The sequence below is a fragment of the Pomacea canaliculata genome, linkage group LG2, assembly GCF_003073045.1.
Source record: "Pomacea canaliculata isolate SZHN2017 linkage group LG2, ASM307304v1, whole genome shotgun sequence".
NCBI lineage: Eukaryota > Metazoa > Mollusca > Gastropoda > Architaenioglossa > Ampullariidae > Pomacea > Pomacea canaliculata.
The window spans coordinates 42,821,903-42,839,928 of NC_037591.1; the positions used below are offsets into that span (position 1 = coordinate 42,821,903).

An 18,026-nucleotide genomic window follows, 5' to 3' on the forward strand; every position below is an offset into this window, starting at 1 on the left:
CCTTGCTTCTCTCGATACTGAGTGTTGGGTAGCAGACGACACGCCTCACTGACTCGCAGGTTGCGCTTTGTCATGTCGGGTGGTAAGGGTTCTTCTACCCGCTTTTCCAGTTTGTTAGCCGTTTGAACGTTGAATACTTGTTCTACTTTTTTTTTGTCTGTTCACCCGCCCGTCTGTCTGTTACTATTTTCCGTCCTTTCTCTAATCTGAATGTGAAAACTTAAATACAAAGTTGGATTTTGAATAAGCGGATAAGACTACCCACTCCCTTATTTTATTTTCTCTTTTATTGGCACGTCACATGTCGCGTGTGCAAAACCACTCGCTATGACACACAAACAGAATAGAAAGTGAACATAAGAATACAAGTCAGTTCGCCAGTGAGTGCGAATCATGAAAGCCGTTGTCCTGCTGATATATTATTTGTAAGCTGATAGACAATGAAGCACATTTCCAGTAACCGGAATTTCATTTACAGCCAAACCCCCAAGTCGTGTAGCCCGGTAGCCCCGGTGAGCCAATGAGGGTGGCCCGCTGACGGCCCAATCACACCGGCGTGTGGCGCCGGGCTCCGCGCTGCTGCTGTCGCTGGCCAATGGGTGGCCGCAGCCCGGGGCCGCCATTGTGTCAGCATTGGCCCACCTTCCTCAGCAGCCAGACCCCTGCATCCCGCGGCCACCACTGACTGTGTGTGGGGGGAATATTCCCTGTCACGTGACGGACTGCTGAGGGCTCCGTACTACTCATCCTCTTTTGTGCTGCGTTTACTTGCTTCGAGTGTTTATGTGCGCGTTTACAACCTCGACAATGGATTATCTACAGGATAGCGATTAGCGTATTTACGGGATGGGGATAAGTAACATTGATCCTAGCAAGTGTGGATTCTTTATTTGAATGTGTGTGTGTTAAAATGTGAGGAGGGATGGGCGAATACTTGGATCACGTATTTATACAAGTTATAAAACAATTAAAGAAGCATTGCTCCAGTTTCAAATGTTGAGTAATTTAACAACTGGTGTTGTTTACTTTTATAGGAATGCAAATCTGTTTTAAACTTTAATTTCCTGACCAGAGAAAACCGGAAGGGTCATGTCTCGTTTTGATTTGAAAGACAGACTGAAGACCTCCGTAAACACCAGACCGAAGGATGCCGCAAGAATTCAGAATGACACCTAAATACATGACCACTCGGCAACTTATGATTATGGTTTATTTTATATTTTTTGAAAGCAATTTTTAAAGGATGTCTGATCTCGAAGTAAAGCGTTTTATGCAAACATTGTAACCAAAAGGAACCTATGGTTGTCTCAGACGCTGGGTTCAGTCAGTCTTGCAGACGATAGATTCCCCCCCCCCGCCCCCACCTTTCCTCCTTTCAGATGCTTGCTATGCCGACGGCCTCGGCTTCCGACAACAAAACGGACTTTTTGAAAAACCTTCCCTGAAATTCTGTATCCGCCGTAGATGTTCAGCAGAGTTCGTGGTCACACGTCCCGCAGCATCGTCAGCGCAGGCTCTTGTCGGAGGGCACAAAGACAGAGATGAACGGTCTTCAGGTACTGCACCAGGCTACGAAGTCGATGTTAGTGTAGCCGAGAACTTGAGTGTAGCCTGGGTGCTGTGCGTGCACTGTTGAATGAAATATGTAGCCAGAGGTTTGCCAATGGAGAGGTAGACACGGCCATGGGGTGGTGGCGGTCGTCTGCTGCAGGTTGAGAGGATTAAGCTCAGAAGACACGCGCCTCATATCAGCGACACGGAGAGAAGAAAATGACTCATGTGTTCCGGCTTAGCGACGTCGACGACCCAGCGTTCGTCAGCACCCACCCCACACCCCTACCTGCTCCACCCGGCCACTGACCTAACAAATATGCGCACCAGCCTTCAGAGGGGAGGGCGGGCAAGTCTCGCGCCATCCGAGATCGACGCGAGACCGATACTGGTGAGGGACGAGATAAAATTACCCGCACGACTGCGCGTGCGCGGGACACCTGCAAGCTCATGCGTCACCTCGATGTAAGCCGCACGGGCAAATCTGTCTTCTTTCTTTCGCGCTCTCTCTCTCTTCACACACACAAATCTTGGAGGGAGAAGGCGAGCACACTTACTACCTTACACCTGAGGCCCACTGGACTAGGGTTGACAATATTCAAGAGGTTCCCCAACCGAAGCGGGACGGTAGAGCCAGGGAGCCGGTGATCGAGGCTCTTTGGCGAGCGCCTGAAAGGCCCCCTGACTCGGGAGCCGGGTGCTCGGGTGTGAAACGGCGATATGCTCCATCGCGGCGTGACGACATCTCAAACCGTCGCGCCGATCTTATCTGTGCGCTGTCAATCACGTGACACGAGGGCTTGTGGTTACCAGAGCAACCTGTCTGCCTTGCGCCGGCGCTAACACCACTGATAAAAAGTGACGAGTCACGTGACTTCATCTTGAATGTTGCAGATGAATATGTTGCTGCCGAGCGTAGAATCGTGAACCCTGACCTTCAGGTTAATTGTTAAGAACAACAAGCTTGGCTGGACGCATGCCGCCGGTACTCAGCAACACAGGTAGACTACACAGACAATGTTGCAGATATCAAAGGACCAACAGACTGACTTGTTTATGATCGGGTGAAGCTCACACCAAAATATTATTTCCCTAATCCGGGTAGAGACTCACTCTTCCATTTGTTCTCTAGATACACGTCTACTGACCTCCTCATGTACAGGGATTGGTCAACAATACAGGTCAAGATTGTAAATGGATGTTTATGTTGTGATGGCCTAAGCCAATGAGAGAGCTGGAAACATTTTGATTAGGCATATGGTGACGTCACTTGACATTGGAGTGAAGCATGCTCACCGTCATGCGACAACTTCCTGAGTGAAGGACTCTCTCCTCACACCCCTACCTGTCCCACCCAGCCACTGACCACACGCCCATGTGCACCAGTCGTCACAATAAGTGTGTGTGGGAGGGACTCTCACTCCATCCGAGATCCACACACACGATTCAGTCAAATGGCGTAGTGACGTCAGCACTTTAGTGTAAGCTCGGCAGTTAAGGTTGTTGTTGTGTTGTTTTGTTGTTGTTGTCTGTTTGTGTATTCCTGGCTCGCCAGTCAATGGAGTGACAACCTTGTGGACCAGGACAGGCAGCTGCCTGTCACGACAACAGCATAAAACATGGCGGCGTTCTGATATACTGTGTGACGTCACTAACAGGCGACGTCATGTCCGTCAGGCCCGCAGTAAATCATGCGGCAGCCACTGAGTGGCTGGCAGGGCAGCTGGCCGGTATTTTCTCCCCGAGGAGACGGTACTGCACCTCCCAGGTAAGCCAGCCCCCAACCTCACCCCCAATTCTGGCTTGTCGACTGACGTCACACATGCGGTGAGGAAGGCAGGTGGGGTGAGGCCGTGGGATCTCGCTGTGTCCCCCCACATCTCGCCAGCCAATTACTCCACGTGACGTAAGTCCTCCACTCGTCTTTGTACACCTCTCCGCCCACGTGACGTGTGCTGTGCGCGCAGCCGCACGTCCGACGGTCCGTGGCGTGGAGCCAGGCAAGCGGAACTGGGCGAGCAGCGGAAAGATGATCTGTGGAGCGGGCGGCGAGGGTTCAAGAAAAGGTACACAAGGAGACGGTGGGAAGTTGGCGGATTGGGAATCAATCATTCCACAGCACGGACACGATTTGTCGATACCATCTCAATCATCAACTTGTTGGGGTGCGGGTGGGGATTGCGAGCAGGATGAGGGTATGGGGGTCACGATAAAAGGAAGGAAGAGAGATCGTCTTGATGCAAGTCCCTCAGCCTAAAGGCTCTTCTCAACTGCACAAATATTGAAACAAGTTAGTCACAACTTTTAACCTGGTGATTACATAACAGTTTTGTGTGATGAAGACGTTTAGGTTTTGAGTGGTCAGTACTTTGTGGGTCGGCTGCTGACACAAAACCTTTGTGGCGCGAGGTCATGTTGTCTTGACCTCTTTGATCATATGAGAGAGACTTTGTAAGATTTTTCTGTATCCGTATCCTCTTTATTCTTTTAAACAGACTTTCATGGCTTGTCCACTGTTCCACATATATTTCTTCGAGTATATGTAGACGAAAGAAAACATGAAAGTATGAGAATTGTGCCAGGAAGTATAAACGCAGAGTGAGTGAGGGAGAGAGAGTAACGCACACACAGGTTTACACAGTGTTAACCTACCTGTCTGCTCCTGTTTGTCAGTCGGTAAGGCTTGCCGCTGGCTGAATATTGGTGGTTTATTTACCCTGTGTTTGGCGTGACATCAGTCACGGTGCATGTCCCTTACCCCAGCGCCACCTTCTGTTTTACCTTATAAATTATCGCACGTGACGAGTGCGTGCGCTGCGGAGTGTAAAGGCTGTGTGTGTTTATGTTGGTGTATGTCGCTACTTTTCGTCAGACGTCACAATGTTGCGGTGTGTGTCGCGTGCTTTCTGCTCCTGCCGGCACTGGCTTCTGGGAGTGGTTACAGCTTCCACCGCCAGCAGGACTCCCACAGACCTCTCCTTGCTCCTCCATTCGTCCTTTTCCCCATTACAAAACCATTTCCCTTCTTAAACTTAATATTTTTTACCTACTGAGATGCCCCAATAGTCGCCATGGGACCGTTAGTCACTCTACACTATCACACCAGTGGTCAGAATTCCATAGTAAATCACCAGTGTCCAGTAAATTAATAACTTTTCTTTCTTCCCTTTATGTGGACTCCAATGTTAAACAGGTGCAAAACAATTCGACGCATCAAAAGAAAGAAAAAAAGAAAGCTAAACATAGAAGCTGACACAAAACAGAGTTCATTAATTACTGGTGGCGGAAACGTCTTCTGCTTTATTTACAGTGATTCAGCTCGGAATAATAAATAGTGGTAAGGTTTGGTCTTTTACATAATGATACATTGCGGAAATCTTATGTCAGATGAAACTAAATTTCTTAGATTTCTGAGAAGACGCAGTCCAGCGCGAGGCTTGCACGCGGCGCCTAGATAGGCCGCTCTTGCATCTTCAAATGACTTTGGTCTCGGGCAGGGAGAGGGTCCAGGCTCATCCATCATGCGACTATTTCTTAGTCGAGTGCCGGAGTGTTGTTTTGCTTCGTCTGATCGCCGAGAGCGGCGGATAAGAAGATGTGAAGAAGTTGGCAGCTCCTACTGGCTTGTGTCAGCAGCGAGCTATGCGGCGAGTTGACAGAGGAGCAGTCTGTATGTCTTCACGCCCTCCACTTCTCTCGCTCAGACTCCACAGTGGATGTCGGAGGGACGGTGAGAGGGGGTGTGTGTGTGAAGAGGGGAGGGGTGCGGTTAAAAGGAAGGGGAAGGTATTAAAAAGATAAAAAGGACGTTCATCCTTTGATTATCGCCCCTTTGCACAGAAGCTCATCACTTTGTCCTTTAATGGACTCCAGCCTCAATTTGGAAAAGTCAACATCAGTGATTCCCGACTCCTTTCCAAGTGAAATGGTGGAAGCTACAAAAAGAATATTTAACTTTCGTAAAAGATGGAATTGTGCATAAAAATTGTAATAAAAAAATTCAAAAATAAACTGATTTACCTTTGGAAATATATCACCAGTCTTTTCTTACAAAGTGGTTCCCTATTTGTTTTTTAGCCAAGGAGAACTTTCGACACGGAGATAAAATTTCAGCGGATAGAAGGTGATTACATAGTCTGCTCAGGTTTTTAAAACCTCTTATGACGTGGCTGAATTTTCTTGCAATTAAACAAGAGGAAATATGATGTCCGTTTGTGATCAGCGTGACTGACTGTCATTTGTCAGTGCCATGGCAGTTGTTTCACAGCGAGGCTTGCGCCCACGATGCTACAGCAGCAAGACAGGTGTGTCATGCCATCACGTCTAGACGTCCTGTCGCCCAGGTAGGTGTGCAGCAAGATTGGACATGACAGATGGTGTCTGTCCCTTGACACTCTTGTGGTCCTTCCTGCAGCAGTAAAAGCCCGGATGAAAGGGGGGTAATCATGCCTTGATAACGCCGTGTCTTGTGGCTCGTCCATCCAGACCTGGATGGCTGGCTGCCCACGAGCGCTAAGTCCTGATGGAGTGACTGCAGAGAAGACAAAGACTAAAGCTCAACAGTAAGCTAATTAACGGATCTTGAAGGTTGTTGAGACACAAGAAGTAGATGGATGATGTTCACATGCTGTCACTTCTGGACAAGCCACTGCGGCCTCCAAAAGAGACTTTTTTAATGTTCTGGTTGATAAACGAGAAAAGGTATTTAAAAAAAATAAATCGGAGGTTGGGGGTGGGTGAGAGAGACTTCTGGCGCTTCAACTTTCTCGTCTGTTTTGAAAGAATATTCACACAAAAACAGCAACACGTGTGTGATGTGTTAATACAGCATTGGTAACGATTGCAGCGTCCCATGTGGAGACTTGTAGGTCGGGGGATATGGTGGTACTGGGGGGATGTGTAGAAGACCGAAACTACAAAGAAAGAATGTAAGTGTTCTGTACAAATACAGCTTGGAAACTTTTATAATGAAGATGATATGCAACAGTTCTGAAATAAGATGTTTGTTTCTGTGTAACATCAGCGAATTGCAAAATGGTTTCAGTGGAAGTAAACTGCTGTAAGTGGACATTGAAAACAATTATTGAAGCACGTTGCTTTAGGCTTTCTTTCATTTAACTATTATCGTTTGGTTTCTTTTATTTCTTTTGTGGAGTGTTTTCGCGAGTTCCATTTTCAGTTTGTGTGAGTTAATTGATAAACTCGTTATCTATGATGACCATGATGCTACCAAAGTCTAGCTCACACGGAGTTGGTGGCGGCGAGGTTTCAGCTTTCAAAGGGAGGACGAGTCGAGGTTTGACCGAGTATTTGCATGACACACCGCGACCACCCGTCTAGGGACCGGTCTTCACCTGGACTCCCGGTCCAGTGCCGACTGTCTAGAAGTCACATCCTTCTCAACGGCCTTTACACTCGAATAAAAGGCGAGCGGACAGACTTTCAAAGACCTGTTGTGTACCTGAAGCCTCGGCCGAGATCAAAAGGATAGCGACATGGAAGAGGGAGGCCATCTTTACCAGAACCTCCCCGACACTCGGCTTTATATTGAAACAGATGACGTCACCTTTGTCCGTGTTGTCTCCCCCACACATCATGGCGGTGCTGCTGCTCGATTCCGGCTATGCTGGATGACACGAAAGTCAGATGTACCCGAGACATACGTACCTCATTTCTTGATAGATGTCCGGGGTAGTCTGACTTTCCTGTGTTTTTCTTTTTTGATTTTCGTCTAATTTATTACACATGGTGGCGAGGTGACGTGCACAGTCTGGCCAGCTTCTCATAGACAGTGATTATTATGATCCACCCGGTCTGGAGGCCGTATAGGCTTTGGAGCGACAACAAAGGCCGCCATCAGGTCGCACGCCTCTAGAACCGCCGCCACATGCGTGTTGCCTGCCTCACAAATCACGTGACCTTTTTGTCCCCAGCTTTTGCCATCATTTGACCCACAGCTTCATCGAGCAGCGAGGACAGACTTCTGCTTGTTCAGTGAATGCCTGCTGGTTGGTAATCTGCATGTTCAGGGTCGTTAGCTGCGTCTGTTTTTGTTGTCGTGGCTGTCCCACACCGAGGCCAAGTGTCATGTGCACTTTGACCTTCTGGTTCCATGCACAATGCGACTACAACTTTAGTCGTGGACGTGGTAGTTGGTCTTTGTGACTACTGAAATATGGTGAAACATCGCGTGACTACTGAAATATACCTTATCTGGATCCTGCATGATACTTATGTGGATACAGCATTTCGGACTAACAGTCACTCAGTCCAAATTATTGTCACGCAGTCTCTGTGTGTTTTTTAAAAATAAGTTCCAATATTTTTTTTACGATACTTTAACGTGCATTAAAAGAAATCAACGCGAAATGTTCACTCAAGAACAGCCCATCGTTGAATTCGATTGTTTTAGAGAACACAGACTAAATATATAATTTATTATATATTATATATACACCAGTACGAGGTGCCTATACATGAGATATCGAGGGGTTAGCCACGTTTTCGTCTTTCTCTCTTGGCCTTTATTACACGAAGTGGGTTTTTCCGATTTGCGCCATTTCCCAGCTACCTTCCGAATAATGTCCACCCAAACCCATCCTTCACTCCTAATCGAGGTGAGGGCAAAGGTCTTCTGTCAGGCGGCTGCGGCGTCTTTGTGCGCGGAGTCCAATTGTCCTCCGGTGAGTGGCTTTTCACAGGCTGACCTCCCATACGGACCGGAGCACACCTGTCCCGCGAAGATCAAAGATGTGGCCCCGCCTTCTCTCTTCATCTTCACCGGGTCGCAGTCGCCGTCCGTCGATGTTGGCGATTACCACGGGGACTCCCGGTCAGGGCGGGTAGGCGACGATTGTGTCCAGGTATTTTCAACAACAATCTAGAGACTTCTGTTCCGAGCCACCCCGCTAACTGAGCGAATGTCACCGATGTGGGATGAGAGGAAGGGAAGTGGGAGGTGGTCAGACTGAAGGCTGATGCTGATGGGAAAATCCTTGAAGAGCAAGGAGTGACATCGCAGGTACAGCGGATGAGACGGACAGGGATTAGGGGGAGGATCCAAGAGGAAGAAAAATCAAACTGAATAGGAGGGAATGTGGACAGAATTCTTCAGAAGACAGACACAATGTGCATGGAGAATAAAAGTTCACAACATGAGACTGGCCTTTCTGGGGACACAAACTTCATAGACAGACCCGAGGTAAGCCACATCCTCCGTCTCTGGACAGGCAAAAAGTTATATTTCAACAGTGACATAGCTACTTGACATCACTGACATCATGTCATCACTGACCTAGCCTCTTGTCATCACTGACACAGCTACTTGTCATGATTGATCGCATTAGAAAAATGATTGCAAAACGTGTGAGTGTATGTATGGACAAATATATGTATGCTAGCGTTTTCTGTACTCACATGTTAATGGTATCAGAGTAAGAAAGAAAGAGCTTAGGAAAGATAACATGGACAAGAAAGATAAAGACAAGAAAAGACACAAATGTAGATCGAGGAAGAAAGAGGAGGACAAAGAGAAAGAGAGAGGGAGAAAGAAAAAGAAAGCAGAGAAAAGACAGAAGGAGGGAACAGAGGGAAGGAGAGAGAGCGCTCGTTCGTCCGCCCTCCCAATCCATCTCGGGCCCTCCTCCTCCGAGTGTGTGACACAGGGAGGGTGGGCGGCTGGCTGGCTGGCCGAATGAAGTCGATGGCGCAGGCTGTCCGGGCGCCGCCTCCCCGATAACGCGACAATCGACGCATGCGCGGTGAGGAGCGACCAGTGGTCAGTGCAGCGGGGCTCGCGCTCATTAGAATACATCAATCATCTGCACGCGACAAGGGCAAGCGTTGCGCACGGCTGGCTTTAAATGAGCTAATTGCTGGGACCTCTCGGAGACCAGTCAAGCAGTTAAGAGATGCGAGCTTTGACGAGAGAGTTGACACTAGAGAGAGAGAGAGAAAAAAAAAAAGAGAAAGAAAGAAATAAAACGCGCGTTTTCTCCTAGAGAGAGGAGGAAAGCAAGAGGGACAGACAGCCAGACAGATAAACATGTTATAGTAATATTTCCGTCAGCTGTGAGTGTTTTGACTGCCCACAGACCAGCGACACCCTCCCCTCTTATGTTCTAGAATGTCGCTGCGATCAGTCCTGATAGTAAATGTTGTTTCTATGGTGATGCTTAACGGTGCTTGATATCAACTCAAGCACATGGAACAGATTCTTGGACGACCGTCTGGGATGCTGGGGATTCATTTTCAGAGAAAATATTTCCCACGACACACACACACGTAGTACAGAGAGGTAACTCTTAGTACACCTGCCACTCACTCCATCAGCTGGACTTGCACCTCCCCCTGTACACAGACACTCCTGATACAATCCATCCTCTGCCCCTCCTGACACCCTGATGTTTTATGTTCTCTTTTATCTTTGTTTGATTGTGCTCTACGCCAACCTTAACACAAAAATACAGTATTTTTGCTTTTTGAATTCATTTGTGATGCTCGCAGCTTGTTAGGTTTACACCCGTTTAATTTTTTCACATTATTGCTCTGCGGTGACTTATTCTGTCCATCAGCCAAATGACTTTCGTTTAGAAACTTACAAATATTTCATTGAAAATCATTTCAGGCTCTAAAGTCAGTAGTGCGAGAAACATTAGCCCCTGCTAATGGGATCCTCCATGTCGGGAGTGTGGTCACTGCAGTTGTAAAAAATCCGTTGGCAAAACAGCGGCGGTTCTGCTCACAGTTGTAATCCCAGCCTCACCCACCCGACCCACCCCACCACCTCGCACAAGCACGCCACGCAGGCTTAAAATATTCATCACAAAAGAAACAGCCATCCCTGAAGAGAGGAAATGTTTTCAGCTTGCCGTCAGTGGGCTGTCGGAGTCCGGGTAGCGACGAGTTTCAGTTGAATTCACTGATCAAATGTAATCTCTTGGCCAGTTCATCCAGTATTCATTCTAGTCACGTGATGCGATATGATCATAACAAGCTTTTACGTCGCCATCCATCATCATTAGCTTCTGCTTCGTCTCCTTCTTCTCTCCTTTCTTCGTGTTCACTCCATCCTTCATCCTATTTAACGTGTGGCATGTATACTTCAAGGACTTTTCCCTCTTTTTTTACAATTACTTTTACACGATATCTGACAAGAAAAACATTTTTTGTTTCAACTGCTCAGTGTTTTTCCCTCAGTCCTCTCTATTCTTTATTGTAACTCCTCAAGTCTGTCACGTGTGCAGGCTCTGTCTTTAAGTCAACAATTTATGTGAAGCTGATGTTTGTTGTATAATAGTGTAAGCGACAGGTACTAGTAGGGATGTCACCTGTACACGTGACCCAAACTGTTGAGCAGCATGGAGGACACGGTTATAAGGACCCACCCGTACAGTCGAGGGTGACAAGTTGTTGCTGATTGACTCTAAATGTCCCTGTGGACGAGGTAGTCGCTGTTGTCTTACCTCATGGTGCAGGACCAGCACCCGGCAATCAGAAGCGATTCGTAGTCCAGAACTTTCAGTGAAACAACCGACAGACGTGGACTTGACGTCGTGTGCATGAGTGAGCGGTTGCTAGGCAGCGAGGAGGACTGCAGCAGTGACACACCATGTGACACAAGACCCTGTAGTCTGCCACCTGGTGACAGACAGACAGACACGTAGGCATGATGCTATTTCCTAGACTCATTCATGTCCTGCTGCACCCATCTTAACAGAGAACACAGGCCACCCGAGGTCTCTACCCCAAGCAGTAATTACTCCCCGCGAGGTGTAAATAATCAAAATAACTTCCAGAAGTTCAGAATTATTTGAAGTATGTCTCAGGTGTGACTGATGCTGCTGAGCGGAAGTCTGTGGAAGGTGCGGGCTAAGTCTGTCCATTCCTTGCTGATTCAGGCCGTTAGTTGCCCTCAGAGAAAACACCTTTTCAAGGTTCTGAGTGGGAAATGATTATCATGTACCAGGCCAGATCACAGTTTACTGTTACAGCAGCCTCCCATGTTGTCGGTAGTCAATGCCAGTTGTATTTCAAGTAGATGTAGTCATGTAGATGCTACACAAAATACACGTGGCGAGAAAGCTACTTTACAAAATCCGGAATTAATGGGAGAAGAAAACATTCCACAGCGCAAGTCTTGCAATAGAAGCTTCTGTCTTTTCTGGAAAACAATTTAAGTTTAAAGGCTCACCTGGGTCACATCTGCTGTTTGGCCTATTTCCGAACCCACGTAAGAACAATCATTTTTAAAGTTTTCACCTTGCGAACGATAGAGATTTCGCTCACATGATGAACATTTGTATCTTATAATGAATTTTTTTGGAATGTGCACTAGGGTTATCCTTTGACGATACGTGAGGTTGGAGAGTGTTAGAGATGGTGACTGTAAATATTCTGTAAGAGCATGGACACTGCTGACCAGTAGGTCAGTTGTCCTCCAAGGTACTGAGATGGTGGGCAGAAATAACAAACTGTAAGACCGACGAGGGCGGAATATAGAGAAGACAGGAGCGTTGCGCCCACGACCGGATGTACACAGCCAACATGTTTTCTTGTTTGTCATACTTCACTCCTGCGTGTAGCAAGTTTTCCACCCGTTTACACGTAATCTTTTAACTCTCAAAGTTTTATCCTTTCTCTCCTGCTTGATTACTTCCTACCTCCCCCACCCTCGCACCCCGTCACTGATAAAGTCTTTCTTTAATTCCGTCCTGCTTGCAGTGCATTCAAGTCGTTTTTGTGTGTGGAGACGTGCACGTGGATCGATGCACACGCTAAAAAGATTGCCGTCTCTCTTGGGGAAAATAAGCGAGCGAGTGTTCTTTAGAAAAGCGTAGCCTTTCTGTGTATGAAAAGATGGTTGGACAATCCCCAGGCTGCCAAGCGCCCGTCGAGCATCCCCCTCCCCACGGGCTGCTGGCTTTAGCAGACACGCCAACGGCATGGCGGGTCGCCTTACACCCTGATGTCTTTTCCGCACCAGGGACACAGCGGCTTGTTTTGCTTATGTTTTCGGAAACCAGTCGCAGACGGGTCCTGGGTCGTCATGCGGAACATAGGTGATGTGTTTCTCGCCTGCTTCGGATGAGGCCGGCGTGAAAGATGTCAGCGGTTTGATTATGTTGTGTGTTGCACGTGCAGTAACGAGCCGCTTGTGTGCTTACACACAAATGTGCAGTGTTACAGTCGCTGATAGTCTGTGCGGTCAGGCTGATGGACTGAAAGCAGTGAATAATAATAATAACAATTTGTATAGACCATTGCCCAACATACAATGGAGCTCATTGCCCTATAATACAGGGCTTGGTTGTTACTTTGTTGCACCTAAGGCTACAGTATGGTGCAGTATGGTCATTAACAACAATTGATCACAGGAACTGACAAGAATACAACTTAGAAGGAAAACAAACACAGTGGACATGCAGTTTGCGACCTAGATCTCACATTTCATGACAACTAGCAGCCAGCTTGAAAGACGAACCGCGTCCACAGAAAGACACTCAGACACTCAGACCGCTGACCGCTGGACTGTGTCGATGGTGAAGCCGGGTATACACCCATGGAGCACGTGTCTGGCACCACAGGCAGGATGTATCAAACACATCAAATGGACGGCATGCCCAGCCCGTGCTTGCAGTCAAGTGCAATTCGATGAAAAGAAAACAAGTCAGCAATGTCGCTGTAAAGATCAAAGAACCTGAAACTTCACACAAAGAGTTTGACTGACTGTCGAGTGGCGGCGATCACGATTCAAACAGCGGTGCAAGTTGTTTCTCTTCAGGGGTGGGTTTCCCAAGGGCGCACTGGATGGTTCTAGAGGCGGACTAATTTAACTGTTTTACCCAATACTGTATGTATACTGGTGGGCGGCCTAGGGGTCAGAGATGCGTTTGCCCAGGTATGATGTAGACTAGTAAAAAAGTGAGGTTAGGCGAATGAAAGCTTTCTCTCTCTCTCACTCCCCACACACACACAAACAGGCCGCTGTTATTGGGGAGGGTGTGGGGGACAACAGGATGCTTGTTTTCATCTCATCATCAGCACCTGTAGTACCCGGATCTTTAAAAAATAAATTCACCAGTCGGCCGTCCAGCAACTGTCGGAACGATTAAGTAACTGAAGTTTCCAGTATCTTATCTGCACAAACATTCACACCTCGGAGGTCAACAGAGGGACGGCACGAGCTACTTGAGTGTGGATCACGTGACGATGACCAAGTGTGGTAGTCATTACCGTCCAGTCCTCCTTCAGGCTTCCCATGAAGATGTTGAGATGACCGCCCTTGGCCAAGCATCGACAAGACCCGCTCCTCACTCGGCTGATGAGGAGGATCACTCCCCTCATCTCACTTAATCCAGATGCTGATTAGGGCAGAGTAATGTCCCCTCCCCGCTAAACAAATACATCTTTGTTTGGAAGTCGCTAATGCCGAACAGGAGGAGAAGGGGGCAGTGAGAGAGTGGGGGAGGGTGTAATTAGTAAGCAAATTGGAGGAAGAAGTGAAGAAGGAAAGGAGTTGAGACCGTTTACGATGGACGAAGGAAGTGAGAAATGGAACGAAGGAGGAAATAAATTACTATCACTGAATAAATCGGATCAGAGCATCATCGTCTGCCAGACGTATTCTCAACTACCATGAAATAAATCGGACCAGATGATCATGATGATCATGATGATGATTCATAATCATAATAATAATAAACATCATCATTATTCTTAAATTAAGCACTATCCAGAAGCATTAGACAGAAATATTTATTGAGACTCTAAAGCAGACCTGGGCAAACGCCGGCCCGCGGGCCGGATCCGGCCCGCCTCCTGTCTCTGACCGGTTCGCCCGCCAGTATATATATATATACTATATATACAGTATTGGGTAAAACTGAGTTAACTTAATAGTCCGGCCCTCTAAAACTATCCCAATTTCTCATGCGGCCCCTTGGGAAAATTAATTGCCCTCCCCTGTTCTAAACGAATTGTTACTTAATATCCATTTATCCAAGTTTTCATACATTAAAAATAACATGATCAAAGATGGTGTATCTTCATTATTTTCTGTTTTTGATGCTGATAACTATAACCTTCAGACTCTTTGTGAACTCTTTATTACTTCTTCATAATATTCACATAATATTTTAATAAAATAGTGATATAAACAAAGCATAATTTTCTCATAAAAATTCACCATAAATCAACGAAACAATAGAATTCAGACGATGTACCACGAAAGGTTTGTGAACACGGGAAAGACAAAAAGTAAACGTGTAATAACGAGTCACACAGAAGAATCCAAAGATTCACCAAAAAGCAGCATAATAACACACCAGATATAACCACCATAAGAGCGACTATGTCGAGGGCACAATATAATGTAAAGATACAGGCGGGAGATAAGAGCCGACGGAAATCTGCTTCCATTGTGAAGCTGTTGCAGAAGAATTTGGAGTCGAAAAACAATTAGCCAACTCCAATGACAGATTTGATACCAGCCCACACAATTAGCAGACAAATTGAGAAATGTGATCCTCCGCCCTGGGACCCCCCGCCCTTCTTGCGCTTGTTCACCAACCGACAAGACAGGTTGCTGTGCTGCAGCTGTACCCGAGGGTGTGAGTGCCAGGAGGACCTGCTAACGTTTCACAGACAACTCGCAAACGTGGTGTGAATAACATAGATGGTGTTTGGTCTTGGTTTGCTTTTCTTTTGTCAACTACACATCGATTTCACATTCAGAAAAGCCGAAAGATGTATATTATTATTATTATTATTATGATTATATTATTATTATTATTATTATTATTATGTTTTTAAAACTTCTCTCATATCCTTGGAGTATATAACTTTTTTCGCTGACCTAAACATCGGAAATTGGAGTCCTTGCAGGAATCGTTCAGTTCTGACAGTTGAGATGACGGTTAGACAGGTTGTCTTGTCCTCATCCTGACGACTTGACATTCTTTCACCGTCTGTCACTTCTTTGTATTTCCTTGGAGACCAGCATGTCAGAGCTTCGTTTAATACTGTAGAACTCAGTTGATTAGAGCATTTAAAAAAATCTCTTCCGGGTTTTATAAACTGTGTAAGTGGTTCACCGGGAGCAGGGCACTAGGTGTGGAAGGCAGGACTCGATCCCTTCTTCCAGAAGCTCAGCGAGCTCGGCCATTCATTTGAAGAACACGCGCAGAGAGGAACGAACAGTTGGCTTTCTACAAAAGAAAGAATTTCCTAGTGTAGATAAGATTATCAACTGTGTGTTATCTGGTTATATTATGTTGCAATATTTAATTGTGTGGAAAGCATTTCTTTTTTTTTACTTACTCAAGATTATCCCCTTCAATTTTGAACGACACATGCTCCGGGTATGAAGCAGACAGTATTGTAGACTAATCTTATGTTTAAAATAAAGCAATATGAATTTAGTGTTGGAATTCTCACGAGGGTACCTTGCTGTCATCAAATCCCAAACCGTGCATCTTATTAGCATGCACGAGAGCGAGGCTTGTTCACACGAAACTTGTCCCACGTGTTCCGGGTGTATTGTATCGGGTGGTGGATCTTTGCACACACCACAGATACAATGAGGGCTTTAACATGACAGAGGAGGTGACATTCCGTTCTGTTTCATCCAGATGAGGGGAACTGATCGTGTGCGAATTAAGGGGCCGGGAGTCTGTCCGCCACACACGTGCAGGGAGGAACGGCCAGATGCTAGGAGCAGGCGCGCCATTGATGCTGCGAGGGTTTGGTGACATAAATTTAATAATGGCACGACATGGCGCACGTGCGACAGCCAGAGAGACAGACACACAGTCAGAGAGACAGAGAGGGAGATTTGGTAGGGAAGAACTCATCTTGGTTTGTTAAGGACAGCAGCAACCCCATCAGTGCTGCTAGCAACATCAACAGTAGCAGCTTATGTTGTACACGGACCTCAAGTGTCATTCACACTTTCCTGTCAAACACTTTGGAGAATTGTCATGGATGGTTGCACTGTACACGATCACGTGGTGTGTGTCAATTGCCCGTCAAATGTTACTTTTATATTTCACTTTTCTGCCTCTTTGATTCATTTTCTCTATTTGTCCACTGACTGTTCAGGTGGGAATCACACATGACTCCTTACTGCAGGAATATCTCCCTCTTTGTCCATGGTAACAAATTAAAATAAAAATCCTACTTGTGTCTTTAACTTACTGCAATGTTCTCCATAATTGCAACGTTTCTGGAAAAACAGTTCACGAAAAGCAATGCTGGCTGTACATTGGCTGTACACTGGCTGTACACTGGCTGTACACTGGCTGTAGATTATCTCTGCGCTGACCGTAACGATGTGTGTTAACGATCCAGTACGTATCTACGTCATTCTAACAATACAAAGAAAGGCATTCAGCACGTGTGTGTGTGTGCGCGCGTGCATTCACGCATCCCTTGATCCTTGAGTGTCTGCACGCACATCTGTATGGGGGGGGGGGGGGGAGAGGGAAGGTGCCGTGCTGCAGTTTGCTGTCGGCCCGTGGGACCATGGGATACCTGTAAACACTCACTCCTCCATCTCTCACTCCGCCAGCTCCTCAAAATATTCAAAGCTATGAAAGTTTCATGGGCGAACGGAAGGACGGCCGCGGACTAGGAGATATTTGGGATGAAAAGAAACTTTCGTTTTGGTCCCTCCTGCGGAAGATGGTGACTGGGTTGTGAGGCGGCGGCAGTCGGTAGGATTGGAATGGTAATGAGGGGATGGGTGGAGCTTCGTGGCTTCTAGGGTGAGTGGGTGGTGGGTGGGTGGGTGAGGCTGGGGGAAAGTCTGGTTGGAGACTAAGGTGAGGAGTGAGTGAGTGTGCATGTACTCAATGTATCGCCACTAACTTTTGTCACTGCTTCCGCAGCAAAGTCTAATTTATGGGAGTTGCATTGGGCAGACGAGACGAGAGTCAAATTGATGATGTTTTCATTTCAACATCATTTCCTCTCTCTCTCTCTCCCTCTTCTCATTCTCACTAACGTGTGTATAAAACATGCAAGAGAGCGAAGAAAGAAAGAAGAAAGATTTTCGGTGTATACAGTGAAACAGTTGGACCGTGTCGCCGGCGGACCGTCGTCAGTCACGCGCACGCTGACGTCATCAACACCTAGAGACTAAAGCAAGCACACCAGGGTAGGACAGTCTGGGAGTCTGGGAGGTTCAAAGACAGGGTTCCGACCATGGAGACTGAAATCGAAGTTGTAGTCAGCAGCAGAGAGCGGTTTCATGTTCGGGTGGCGGCTACTGACTGGGACACGGGACCACGAGAGTTTGCTGGCGGTGCGGCTGTGAATGATGGGCGTCGGCGATAGCAGCTCTACACGTTCTGCCGGCTCTCTCTGCGTGCGTGCGTGTGTGTGTGTGAGTGTGTGTGTGTGTGTGTGAGTATGAGGCTGTGCGTGTGTGTATATATATACGTGTTGTCCGTGTGAGTGTGTTGTCGCCCCGCTCC

At 47.0% G+C, this 18,026-nt stretch overlaps 1 protein-coding gene across 2 annotated transcripts in view; it reads left to right on the plus strand.

Annotated features, from left to right (window-relative positions):
- LOC112557271 (homeobox protein Hox-A3a-like) overlaps positions 1-18,026 on the plus strand; it is a 43,916-nt gene that overhangs the window by 2,818 nt on the left and 23,072 nt on the right. The gene's annotated exons all lie outside the window — the stretch shown is intronic.